Raw genomic sequence first — 12,261 nt, 5'->3', positions numbered from 1 at the left:
ACTGAATAGAATCACTTTCCCCCGATCTCTCACTTTCCCCCCAAAAAAAAATAAAAAAAAATCACCATGTTTCTCTGCTGGCAAGGTGCTTTATGTCCTCAGCTCAAAAACCCTATAAGAGCCTAAGGCTCCCAGATAAAGACAGTGGTTCACAGCAGTTCCACAGACACTATGACTTTCTCCTGCTCATCAGTGCAAGAAACAGAGCTTGTACAGGGGCACGGCTGGGGACAAGAGTGCAGAACACTCAGGACCACTGAGTAATTAGAGAACCAGCAAACCTCACCCTTTTTACTCCAAGGGCTAGGCTGCCAAAGAAGATCTTTTATGGTGAGCTAAAGGAGGGAAAGCACTTTTGGGGAGGCCAGAAGAAATGCTTCAAGGACTCCTTCAAGTCATCCTTAAAACAATTTAACATTAACCCGAAGTCTTGGGAATATCTCACTCATGATTGTTCCACCTGGCAAAACTTCATCCATGCTGGAGCTACCCCCTATAAGCAGAGAAGAACTGCCAAGGCAGAGCAGAAAAAATGGCAAATTCTACTTCCTGTCCCAAATGCTACTTACTGAAGGTCAGAGAGCAAGCAGAACTGTGCAGCAGTGGAATACAACTTTATCCCATGGCCACCAGAGACATACACGACAACAGCACTGGAGCAGTGTTCAGTATGCAGGATCAAAATCAGGATGGAAGGGTTGCCTACATAACACCTTTCCTGCAATCAGTGGAAATCTATATAAATAATGCCAATAGCACTAGTACTAAGAGTAGTTAAAGACTGATCTACTTCAAGTGATAGAGCACCTACATTCAGCCTAGTAGAGCCCAGATTCAAATCTGAGCCAAGATAGATTTGTAGGTCTACAAATGTAAGCTACACAGCTACCCATTTGTACAGCAACAGAAGGCTGCATTGGGAGGCACTAGGCTCGTTCTTTGCTAGAGGCCAAGGAGCTTGATCCTGTGAAGGTTCATGCATATGCTTATGTGCAGGACCAGTGTTTGCAAAGGTGATGGCTGCTACCCTGACCAGCACAGCAGGGACTGCATGGGGGACCTCCAAAGTTGAAAGCAACAGCTGCTCCAGCACGAATTTAAAACAAACCAACAAAAATAAGAACAATGCTCATTAGCTCCAGCTAAACAGACTGAGTCTCCTCTTTGGTACACAGATGAGTGCCCTGTAACACACTGTAATCAGTGGGTTAAACAAATAGGAAATGAAATATAGCCCACAAAAACCACAAGAGCATGTTATTTAGGGATGCTAGGCTGGAAAAAGGGCAAGGGAATGAGGTATGGGCTTAGCCCACCGTGGCAATATGGAGGAATCCTAGATGTTTATTCCATACAACAGCAGGTTTCCATCTGCTCCCGCTGACACAGGCTCTTTTCATGGTGTTGCTCCTGGAAAACAACCAGCCAATCCTCTGAAGTGAAAGATTACAGAGGAATTTGGGTGGATGGGGCCTCTGGACTTGCAACCTGATCTATGACAAACAGGGGCAGCGAAGCCCTTTAAGACTGTGCTACGCAGCAGCGATGCAGCACTTGGAATGAAATTGTTGAATAAGACGCATTTATACAAATCAAGGCTGCTTCTTGAAATCTGAATGCTCCAGCAACAAGGAAGCTCAGAAAGCCTTTTCCACAGGCCAACGCAACAAGTTCATCTCTCCCCCTTCCTCCCCCCATACCTACATGGGAGCAAATTTGGCATCCGCCTCATTTGCTTTTTCCAATACCAGTCAGTAACATCAGTGCGGTGAGATCATGCTCCTGTTACAGCCTCCTTTTGATTGCTGAAAGCACAGGGAGGAAGAAGTGGCTAGTTATTGTTTTTTTGTCTGTCATCTCTACTGTTCAGCAGAGAAGCAAAAGGAGGAGATGACACAGCCAAGCATGACATACAGCAAGGGTACGCCCTTCCCCACCACCGCCACATTCTTCTTTGCTTCGAGGTCTAGTTGTAGTCTCTCTCTTTAAAAGAGGCTTCAGCTGGCAGGTTGTTTTAATTCTTTCCACATTTCATAACTGATTCTTAAAGTCATTTTAAAAAGTCTTTCAAGAACACTTTCTTTGTTCCAAAAGTTGCCATTTTTCAACCTTCTGCTGGTAGGGCACGTAAAAGAAGTGTAGCAGCTCCCTCTGCTGATGGAAATCTTTTCAGGCTGCAAGACAACAAGTCTCACTTGGCAGCCAAAATGCGTGCAAAAACTCTTACCACCAAAACACTCCTAAAGAGTGGATTTAATCCCCTCATGTTTCCTCACCTGCTGTCCTCAATCTGCCCCAAGTTTGTCTGAGCAGCGGGGGATACCATCTGCTTTCCCAAAGGCAAAATAGGTCAGGGAAGGCAGGAAAAATAAAGTTACTGATTTGTTGTTTTGTTCCTGTTCTCCCATCAGTTTTGCTCCCGTTCCTTAAAGGCCTGTTGTGGGAGAACTGCATGGGTATTCCCAGTGTATAGAGTGCCAACTGTCAGAGCTGAGAGCCATTGGTACATCATCCCAAGCAAAATATGACATAGAGCTCTGACCCTCCAGACAGACTGTGCAACCCCACAAATATATGGAATCGTTTGTGCAGATGGACTTGTACAACTGGGGCCCAGGAATGGGCCCAAAGCAAAAATCCTAGGTTCCTTCACCTTTTGCACCTACATTTCAGACCCACATTAAACTAAAATTCTGAGTTTGGCTGTAATGCATCCAGTACCTGCACCCTAATGCTTTAGTGTTCTCATAGTACTGGGGGATGACAAGTATCTTCTGTATCTCTAAAATCATAGTCACTATTTTTATTCCCCACTCTACCCCCTCCCCTCCAGCCCCTTTGAGATAAAGCTATGCATGTCCAGCCACAAAGGTTGTGAATCTGACTGCAGAAAGCAAATGCTACTAGAATATGAACAAAAGAATAGTTCTGACCAAGGAAGGATAGATAGCACAGGTACCTAGAAGGAGCCCAGATGTGAAGAACTGTAGACAGGGATCGCAACATTTTTAAAAAATGCCATTAAGCAAACTAATTTGTATGTAACCCCGGTTCCACTTATGCACTGTCCCATGCCTGCCCTGTGCAGCAGAAAGCAGAGGAGAAAGTATATCCATTTACCCCACTGACAGAAGATGTCAAATCTCCAGCTACTGGAAGTAGGTAAGTCAGTCTCAGAGGCAAGCAGGAGTGCACAGATGTATGGCATGAAGACATGCTGTGCGACTCCAGCCATGAGACTCAAAATTTCCTGGCTCAATTCATACCAAGTGTCCATTTCAGAATCATATTTACACGTAAAGACATTTTCAGGGTACTAGTAATTCCTAAACCTTTTCTAACCAGTCTCCACATTGTTGTTCCCATATCTTGCAGAAGCTTGAAATTGCTTGCTTATTAAACAAAAGTATTGCAACCTTACAGAAACAAGAATGAATGATAAAGAATGATGTGTGCATGGGATACAGGCCTGAAATTACTGCCATCACATGAAAGCAAGCACATCATAATCACAAATTGATTATCACAAATAATCTTTTTTTTTTTTAGTCAAGTGAAAAGCCTAGTGGTTGGTATTGTAGGGTTATTAGTTCCAACTATTATCTTTAAAAGCTTTTAACTTTGAAATAAGACTGAAGCACCAAAACACCCAGAGTAAAAATCCTATCAACTTCACAAACCTATGCAGGAACAGGCAGCCTGCAGTGTGGTGTGAATTTAAAAAGCAATTAATTAATTAAAATAAATAGAGTCCTGAAGATACTCCCCAGACTTTGGTGAGTCCCCATGCTGCATTGTACATCTAAATACATTCTTTTTCTACACATCACTCTAATTTGGTCCATGGTACAAAAGTAACTTTTGAGGTCACTGGTGTTGCACCAGGCATATGGAGAGCCCATTTAGCTGCAGAATCATGTTTGATAATTATGAACCTATGCTTTCCACATTCATGTTCTGTCCACATTGAACCACATGGAAACTAGTCAGGTGTTTGCCCTTGAGTTTCAGTCTTAATCCAATGAAAGGTTTCAGGCCACTGTGTTACCTAAAACAGCAGCCTAACACTCTAACCTGATGCCTTTCCATTACCCCACAAAATTGTTTGCAGTCTCTAATCACAAGTCATTGTTGGATTAGGCAACCTTAATCACATCTCCTTCTACATCTGAGAAGCAGCCAACTTTCATAGTCTGCCCAGGACAACAGAAACAGAACTAAATTATTTTCTCCCAGCCCATCACATTTTTAAATAAAAAGAAACAAACTACCAATTTGCAATAATGCAACAGCTCTCTATCCATTGATCTCAAGTGCTTTAGAGAGATGGACGTATGTTATCTGACTTCTTTTACAGATCAGGCTATTTGTGACTTTTGCTGGCTGTCGCATGGGGCCGGAAGGGAATTCTTTACCCTCGGCTCTACTACTACTACATGTGTCAGGTTTAAAACCTTCCTCAGAGGCACTGGGTGTTGGCTGCAGCCCGGGCTAGGAACTCTGACGGGGGTGTGACTGAGGTTTCTGGTCTTGCCCCTGTGCTCAGATTGGCATGGCCTATGAGGGTTTTTGCCTTCCTCTGTAGCAGGGGGCATGGCCGTCTTCCTGGGATCTCTCAAGCTCATATTAACAACCTTTCAACAACAGGGTATTGACCACTATGGTCCTGCTGCTTTGCCTGTGACAGGTTAGGATGTTACATATTGGGTTGTGTCAGGGTTGATTGCATAAGCGCCAACTTATTTTTGCTGGTAAGGGGAGGAACAATTCCACCATTTCTCTTTCCAACTCATACAGTGCATTTGGCAAACTATGCTATGCTACCCCTCATTACGTGCCTAGAGTTTCCCAGGCTAATGGTGGCAAGTACTACCTGCACATAGCATTAACACATCCCAGCAGAGACCCCTCTTCCATCTCATTGTTGATTAAATCATACTGAAGACACAGGGCCTCACGAAAACTATAATTAAAACAGAAGTGTTAAAACCAAATTATATGCTTGGTGTTACTCATTTGCATACTGTTACCCAGAAGGCCTTTGTAGCTCACAGTTGCTTTAGTGCCGTGACTGAGTTTGCATACAGCTATAGTTAAACTGAGCTCTCTTCTGCTTGCTGTCCGGGCCAGAATTGTAAGCACTTTGAACAAGCAGGCCCTGTGCCACTATAAGCTGCTGTGTTTGTAAACCAAGCCTTCCTTTTAGAAGTGGTGAGTTCCGATAGGAGCTCCTCTCACTCAAAGCATTAAAGTGAGTAATTTTTCAGAGGCAAGGATTTCTTTGGGCGAGATCTTTTATCGGACAAGCCACATCCTTAGTTAGGATGGAGCTGGCCAGTGTAAGAATGCAAGACGTTCTACTTCAGGCCACTTAAAGACAGGCATTCGAAAGCTTGTCCCAATCATGAAACTAGTCCAATAAGACATATCATCAAAGGAATCCTTGCCTGTCATAAAATTCCTAGACCATCACAGCTACAACATCACTCTAATATAACCTTTCAGAAGCATTCACTTACCATGCACTTCCTGGAATCCTGCTTTCTCGATCACTGACAGCCTTTCCGGCTACAGGAAGCATTTCCATGGGATGGTATTCGTAACACCTGCCAGATGATGCAACTCTTCCTCATCCAGGGCTGTGAAACCAAGACAAGCCTTAAGGTTTAGCTTAACTACTGGCCAGTTCAGGAATCATAGGGATGTATTGTGGCAAGAGACCCCTGCCAACACACTGGGGCTAGGAAGGGGCTTGGTAAGATGCATTATGATTCCTAACTTAAAGACCTGCCTGTTCCCTCTGTCATTTCCAGTTGGTTAATGGAATCACCCTGGCTGTCCACTCTTTTTTTTTTAAATCATGTGTATTGCAGTAATGCCTATAACATGTCACAGACCAGGGCCCTATTGTGACAGGGCCTGTACAAACTCAGAACAAGGTCACAGTGAGTTCTGACCCCTTCGTGATCTTTGTTCACCTTTCCCTTCTGTAATGTGTGTGCCTGTAATCCCCACAGTTTCAGGTGGGAGGGCATGGAGCAGTCCAGCGTGGGCCCAAGTGCCAGGCCAGCTCTGCATACTGTATGCAGTGAAAGCCATGGGTCAGATCTGCCTTGTGGGCTGTACCCCCGGCCTAGACAAACCTTAAGCTGGTCATCCCCCAAAAGCAGCCACTTGGGCAACTTGGCTTCTGTTCCAGTGCAGCTAGCTCCATCTTGCCTCTTATATTGGGGTCTGGACACTTTTACAACAGCTTTGTACACAGATATAAATTACCCTGAGATCCAGAATGAGGAAACATGCAGCTATTTCCAGACAAGCGGCAAGCAGTTATTACAGCACTTCAGCAGTTGGAAGCCGGGACCAAGGAGAGGTAACAGTGCATTTTTACAGTCTCATGTAACATCCCAGTGTGGCAGTTTGCTGCCTTCAGGACTCCAGTCCACCCTACTCCTACATAACATCTTAGCTGCTGTTCTCAAGATTTCCAAAACTAGACAACTGAATTTGCTCCCGCCCCCCACTTTGGTATGCCCTTTCCTTAGCAGTCCAGAGCTTCATGCCACACAGTTTGGTTTCTCTCCTTCCCCAAAGGACACAAACACACACTTTTGATCCTACCGAATGTTCTGGCTTGTGGCTACAAAGGAATAACCGTTTGCTACCCCCTTTCCTCTCACCTCCTTGGATCAGGAACACTAAACCCAATAGAGACATTTAAACAAGTTGCAGGATTCCCAGCCACTGATCCACTTCCTCCTGCTAGTATTTCACACTGGTCTTCTAGGATTCTTCTTCCTCCTTTAATACATTAATACTTCATAACATGTTTGTCTAGAATTCCTTCTATTCAAGGGTCTCAAAATACTGTGTGGTTCCAACAGAGCAAATAAGCACCACTAACCCTTTTCCAAAGATGGTAAACTGAGTCAGTCTGACAATCACTAACATCCATCAAATCTGCAGCCGAGCCATTAAAAGTAGCCACACATCCCAGTACATTTTCCCAAGTTTTTGCCAGTTGACAGCCTTTCCCCTAAATCATCATTTTCAAGTTGGGGGTGAGGGGTGGAATTCATCTCCACAGAAAGAAACACTGGTGAAGTTCTCTGGCCTGCACTACACTAGAGAGCAAACTAGATAGCTGTGGCGCTTGTAGAACCAGTGTGTAGCAGGTTTAGTGTGATCGCTTAGCCTTAGCTCAAACAGTCTTTAAACTTCACCCAGTTCTTTATTTCCTAGGCACACTTGCCTCTCAGGAAACATCACAAATGTATGTCAGAACCATAACACAACCTTAACATAGTTCATACAGGGTGCACTCACAGTCTTGAGTCCTCCCAGGTCTGAGAAGATGAGTCCAGCTTCCTGCTGCTGCCTTGCACTACAGTCTTCCTTCTCGGGCTGTCTTTGACTCAGGTCCATGATGTGGTTCTGCTGCTTCCCATCTTGGAGCCCTGAGTCTTCTCCCAGACCCCACACCTCTGGCTCTGTGGCTCTGGCTCTCTTTTACCCAGGAATTTAACTCTGTTCTCTGGCTCCTCTACGAGGAAATCTCGCTCCTAGCTCCCTTTTCTGGGGGGTCTCTTAGCTTCCTGTGGCTCACTAATTATCTCTCGCAGCTTGCCCAGACCTCCTAGGCAGCCTGCAATCAGTGCCTACTGCCTGGAGCTGGGCTGTACACCCTGCTGCAGCCTGCTCTCAGCTCCTACAAGCCAGCAGTCTGCTACGCACTGCAAGACTGCAACTTTACATTATAGTCTTGTCCTTTGGCTCATGTCCACTGACTCCACATTTGCATTTTTTTCTTCATTTTGATGGGTTGTGGGAGTCCATTTCAAATCTGAGCACAAACCACTTTGCTGCAAATCAAAGAGCAGAAACATGGTCTAGTCCTGCCCATCAACAAAATAGCAGCAAATGCATTTGACACAGCACTGCCCCTCCTGCCCGTAGCGTAAAGCTCATTCTTCAGATGGCTGTGGCTTCTCGTCTCTTGGCTGAAGCTTCACAAATTCTTCTGTGAATAAACAGTGGAGTAGGGGTGGGAAGCCACTACCTTTTCTGGGATTTGCTGGAAGATCCTGGGTTAGACCAGCCAGTTGCTGTACCACGGTCACAAGCAACACCTTTTTGTAAGGGCTCTGGGTACCAGTGGGCTATTTCATTAGCACTGAATATCCTTGCATGAGCAGTTTCCTGCCTGTTATTTTAGACATTTCTCAAAACTGACCCTTGCCCTTGTTATGCCAGGAAGTGCCTGTAAGCAGGTTACTCATCCAGCTTCTTTGGAAACCTTCAACCCAGAAGGGACTGGCATTTATAAACACACTATTTTACATGGGGCAGCCTTGTCCCTACAGTAAACAAAACAAACTTGCTGCCTTCCTTCGGACCTTGAGAAACAACCCAGGCTCTGTGCTTCTCCCTCGGCATCGCAGCCTTCTATCTCCTCTCCCCTTCCACTCTGCTCCTGAGCTCTTAGCCTTCCCTGTGGCTCTACCCTCATTTACTAATCACCATTTGCAGCTTGCTCCCAGCCTTCAGACTAATCAGACTATAAACTGTTGCCTACCAACAGCTGGGTTTCAGCTCCTTGAAGCCTCAATCCCTCCTTACAGTGCCAATTCAAAATCAAAATCTGCATCCACAAAAAAATGAGCTAATTAGCCCAGCAAGGAAGAATGAGTCTTTGTAATAGCAACCAAAAGCTAATACGATACCTCCGGTCCAGGGATGCCAGGACTACTTTGCTTTGCAATAGCAATTCACTGACTTTTACAAGGGAAGTCTGATTCTTGGGAAGCTGACTGAGGCAAGATACAAACAGCACTGAGTGATTCTTAAGGACATTTTTGAAAAAGCACCTCCTATACTAAGTCAAGCTCCTCTTGAAATAGCAAACATAACATGCGCCTACTCTGAAACAAGTCAAAACGAGGAAAGGCTTTCTCTGTGAAACCATGAAAAGCTACCCACAAAAAACAGATTGAAAGTCACCCAACTGATCACTGCATTATGTGATCCAGCTGCTGGCACGGACAAGACTAATGTATCACTAAGTACACCAGGAACTAAAGGAATCAGAACAATGTTAATATTCAAAGGGACAAACAAGTTAGGAACAGGGGAGCCGAAAATTCACATTGCAGGTCAACATAGAGAAGACAAAAATCAAAGTAATTGGCAAGCAAGAGAAAGACAAAGATCAAACTTAGAAGTGAAGGACCAGAACAAGGTGGAAAAATGTGTCTACTTTGGAGGATCAATACTGAGAAACAGGCAAGATGAAGAGCAGTTGGATCAGCTTCTGCTGAATTCAGAAAACATGGAAAGATTTGCAAAACTAAAATCTCTCAGAACAAATGAAAATCACAGTATAAGGGAGACTACTGTTATAACCACCCAGACTGGGATCCTGGAGTGTGAGAAAAGTAAATTAAAGATCTTAACTGCAGAAATTTGCTGGATGAGTCTCAAGATTACAAAAATAAGAAATAAAGCAATAAGAAAATGCCTAGAGCAAGAAATTAAGCCTTTACAGAAGTCCAAAAAAAATTACCTTGATGTGTCAAGAGTCATCCCAGAAGGGAAACTATCTATGGCTGTGTGTAGATGAAATGAGGGGCATGTGTGCACAACACTGTAAAGTGGGTTAAATGCTTTTACACCACTTTAATGGTCTTGGTGTTTGCATGTGTTGGTGACGTATTGCACAATAATTCCAGCCACTATAGCAAATTTGGCGGCGTAATGCACCTTAAATGACTTGGGGCACAGCAAACTAAAACTCTGAGGAGTTTTAGTTTGCTGCCCTACAGCCACGGAGCAAAGCTCCAGGCTCCATGCAGCTCAGGGGCTCTGTAGGAAGCCTGTGCAGGCAGCCTGGCAGCAGCTCAGGAAGGCAGGCTCCACCCAAGAAAAAAAGCAGTGAGCCTGATCATTTTTCCCCCTGGAACCTGCCTTCCTGAGCTGTGTGGGGGCCCAATGCTTCCCTCTACAGCTGCAGTGCCCTCTGGGACTGCCCAAGCTGGGTGTCTGCGGGCAGGTGCCACCTGGGCAGGGAGGACTGCTGCTTCTGTGGAAGGAAGCACCAGGTCCCCCCCACCGCAGCCCAGGGACTGCTCCGCCTGCTGGCAGCTTGCCCTCCCCTCCCTGCCACCGGCAAGGCAGGTAAGTGCACGGGTGTGTACACGACACAGAGGTTTACTTGGCCCTAAATTGAAGGGGTGTTTTTAAAAACCCACCCCTTCAATTTAGGGCCCCCATTTCATCTACACACGCCCTATGGCAATACATGGGTGAACCAGAATGCCTGGTATTAAATGGTGACAACATAATAGGCATCTCAGAGACTTGATGGAAGGACAATAATCAATCTGTCAAGTTACACACTATATAGGCATGACAGAGTAGGACGTGTAGGTGGATGAGTGGCACTGTATTTTAAGGTTAGTATAGATAAAAACAACATAACAATCTTACCTGAAAGGAAAAATAACACAAAATTCCCTTTGGGTAGAAAATCTTTACTTGAATAAGAAGTAGGATTGCATTACCAACCATGTGATCAAGAAGGTGAAGGTGCTTACTGCAACTTCAGGAAGATTACAGAAGCTACTAAAATAGGACAAGCAATAATAATAAGAGACTTCAGCTATCCTCACACAGACTGGGTAAACACCTCATCAGGGCAAGACGCGGAGATAAAATTTCTGTGTGTGATAAATGACTGCTTTCTAGAGCAACTCATCTTGGATCCAACAAGAGGAGAAACAATTCTAGACCTAATCCCGAGTAACATACAGGACCTGGTTCACTGCTGGTGAGCCACTGTAACACCGACCATAACAATCACATGAAACGTTCTGATGGGAAGGAGTAAACCAAAAAAGTCCACTACATCAATATACAACATTAGGAATGAAAATCACACAAAAATGAGGAAGTTAGAAAGAGGTTTAAAGGAGTTGTCAAATATGTAAAAAAATAGCTAGAAAGCTGTTTAAAAATACGATATTAGAGGCTCAAGAAAAGCATATACAACAAATCAAAAAGGGTACCAAAAACAGGTTGGGGAGCATCTACCAAAAGGTGCTAAAGTTAATAATAAAAGCTTTAAAAATATATCAGAAGCAGAAAGCCAGCTACAGAATTGGTGGGACTACTAGACCACCAACGTGTAAAAGATGCACTCTGGGACAAGGCTAGAAGAGAGGAGCTAAGCGAATACTTTGCCTTGGTGTTTACTGCAGAAGATACTGGGAAAATTCTTATGCCTGATCAATTCATTCTAGTAGATGGGTCTGAAGAGTTGGACCCCACTGAAGTGACAACACAGGAAGTTTTAGAACAAATCAATAAACCAGAGATTGAGTCATAAAGACTGCATGGAACTCAAACATGAAATTGCAGAATTTCAAGCAATAGTATGTAACCCAGGGCAGGCAATTATTTTGGGCGGAGGGCTGCTTAATGAGTTTTGGCAAGCCATCGAGGGCCACATGACAGGCAGCCCACAGCAGATAAATATTAATTTTCTAATTTTTTAAGGGTGCCACAGGCCAGACAGAATGGCCTGGTGGGCCGCATCCAGCCCGTGGGCCACATTTTGCCCACTGCTAACGTAACCTCTCATTACAAGAGGCTTTTGTGCCAGAGGACTGGCAGGCTGCCAACATAACACCCATCTTAAGCTCCCTCCAGAGGTGGTACAATCACCTACCCTGAAAATCTTTAAGAGGAGACTGGACAGTCACCTTGCTGGGGTCACCTGATCTTTCTTGCTTGGTGTGGGGGCTGGACCCAATGATCTTCCAAGGCCCCTTCCAGCCTTACAATCTATGAATCTATGAAGAAGGGACTGGATAAATGCATGGATCTACTCATGGCTATTGAGCAGAATGATTGGAGATGTTTCCTTTGGCATGCCTAAAGCAGTAATGGTGGATGCCAGGAAGAATATCGAATAGGAGATGGATCACTCTAGAGATATCTGGTTCAATGCTTTCCCCTTATAGCATCTATTTCTGCCACTATTGGAGACAGGCTAGGCTAGATGGACCATTGGTCTGACCTAGAATAGCACTTATGTTGTTATTCCAGAATACAGGGAGTGAGAAACAAGGGAGAATTAAGGATGTGTTGGATATACACATTCAAAACTGATATAGAGCAAAAAAAATAAAGACTCCAATAAAAGCAGAGCCATGAAGCTGATACAGCTCAAAAACTTGTGATGAGACTTCATTCAACCAAATT

The 12,261-nt window shown here is 44.4% G+C and overlaps 1 long non-coding RNA gene across 1 annotated transcript in view; it reads right to left on the bottom strand.

Annotated features, from left to right (window-relative positions):
* LOC109286917 overlaps positions 1 to 7,353 on the bottom strand; it is a 13,200-nt gene extending 5,847 nt beyond the window's left edge. Inside the window, exons 1-2 of the long non-coding RNA XR_002094710.1 lie at positions 7,327 to 7,353; positions 5,520 to 5,639 (exon numbers count right to left, since the gene is read on the bottom strand). This is a non-coding gene — a long non-coding RNA (uncharacterized LOC109286917). The remainder of the gene's footprint in view (positions 1 to 5,519; positions 5,640 to 7,326) is intronic.
* Between the last annotated feature and the right edge of the window lie 4,908 nt (positions 7,354 to 12,261).

Source organism: Gavialis gangeticus, unplaced genomic scaffold (genome assembly GCF_001723915.1).
Source record: "Gavialis gangeticus isolate Ggan-Ray unplaced genomic scaffold, GavGan_comp1, whole genome shotgun sequence".
NCBI lineage: Eukaryota > Metazoa > Chordata > Crocodylia > Gavialidae > Gavialis > Gavialis gangeticus.
The sequence above is the reverse complement of the archived record's forward strand: the minus strand, read 5'-3'. Positions and strand labels throughout refer to the sequence as shown.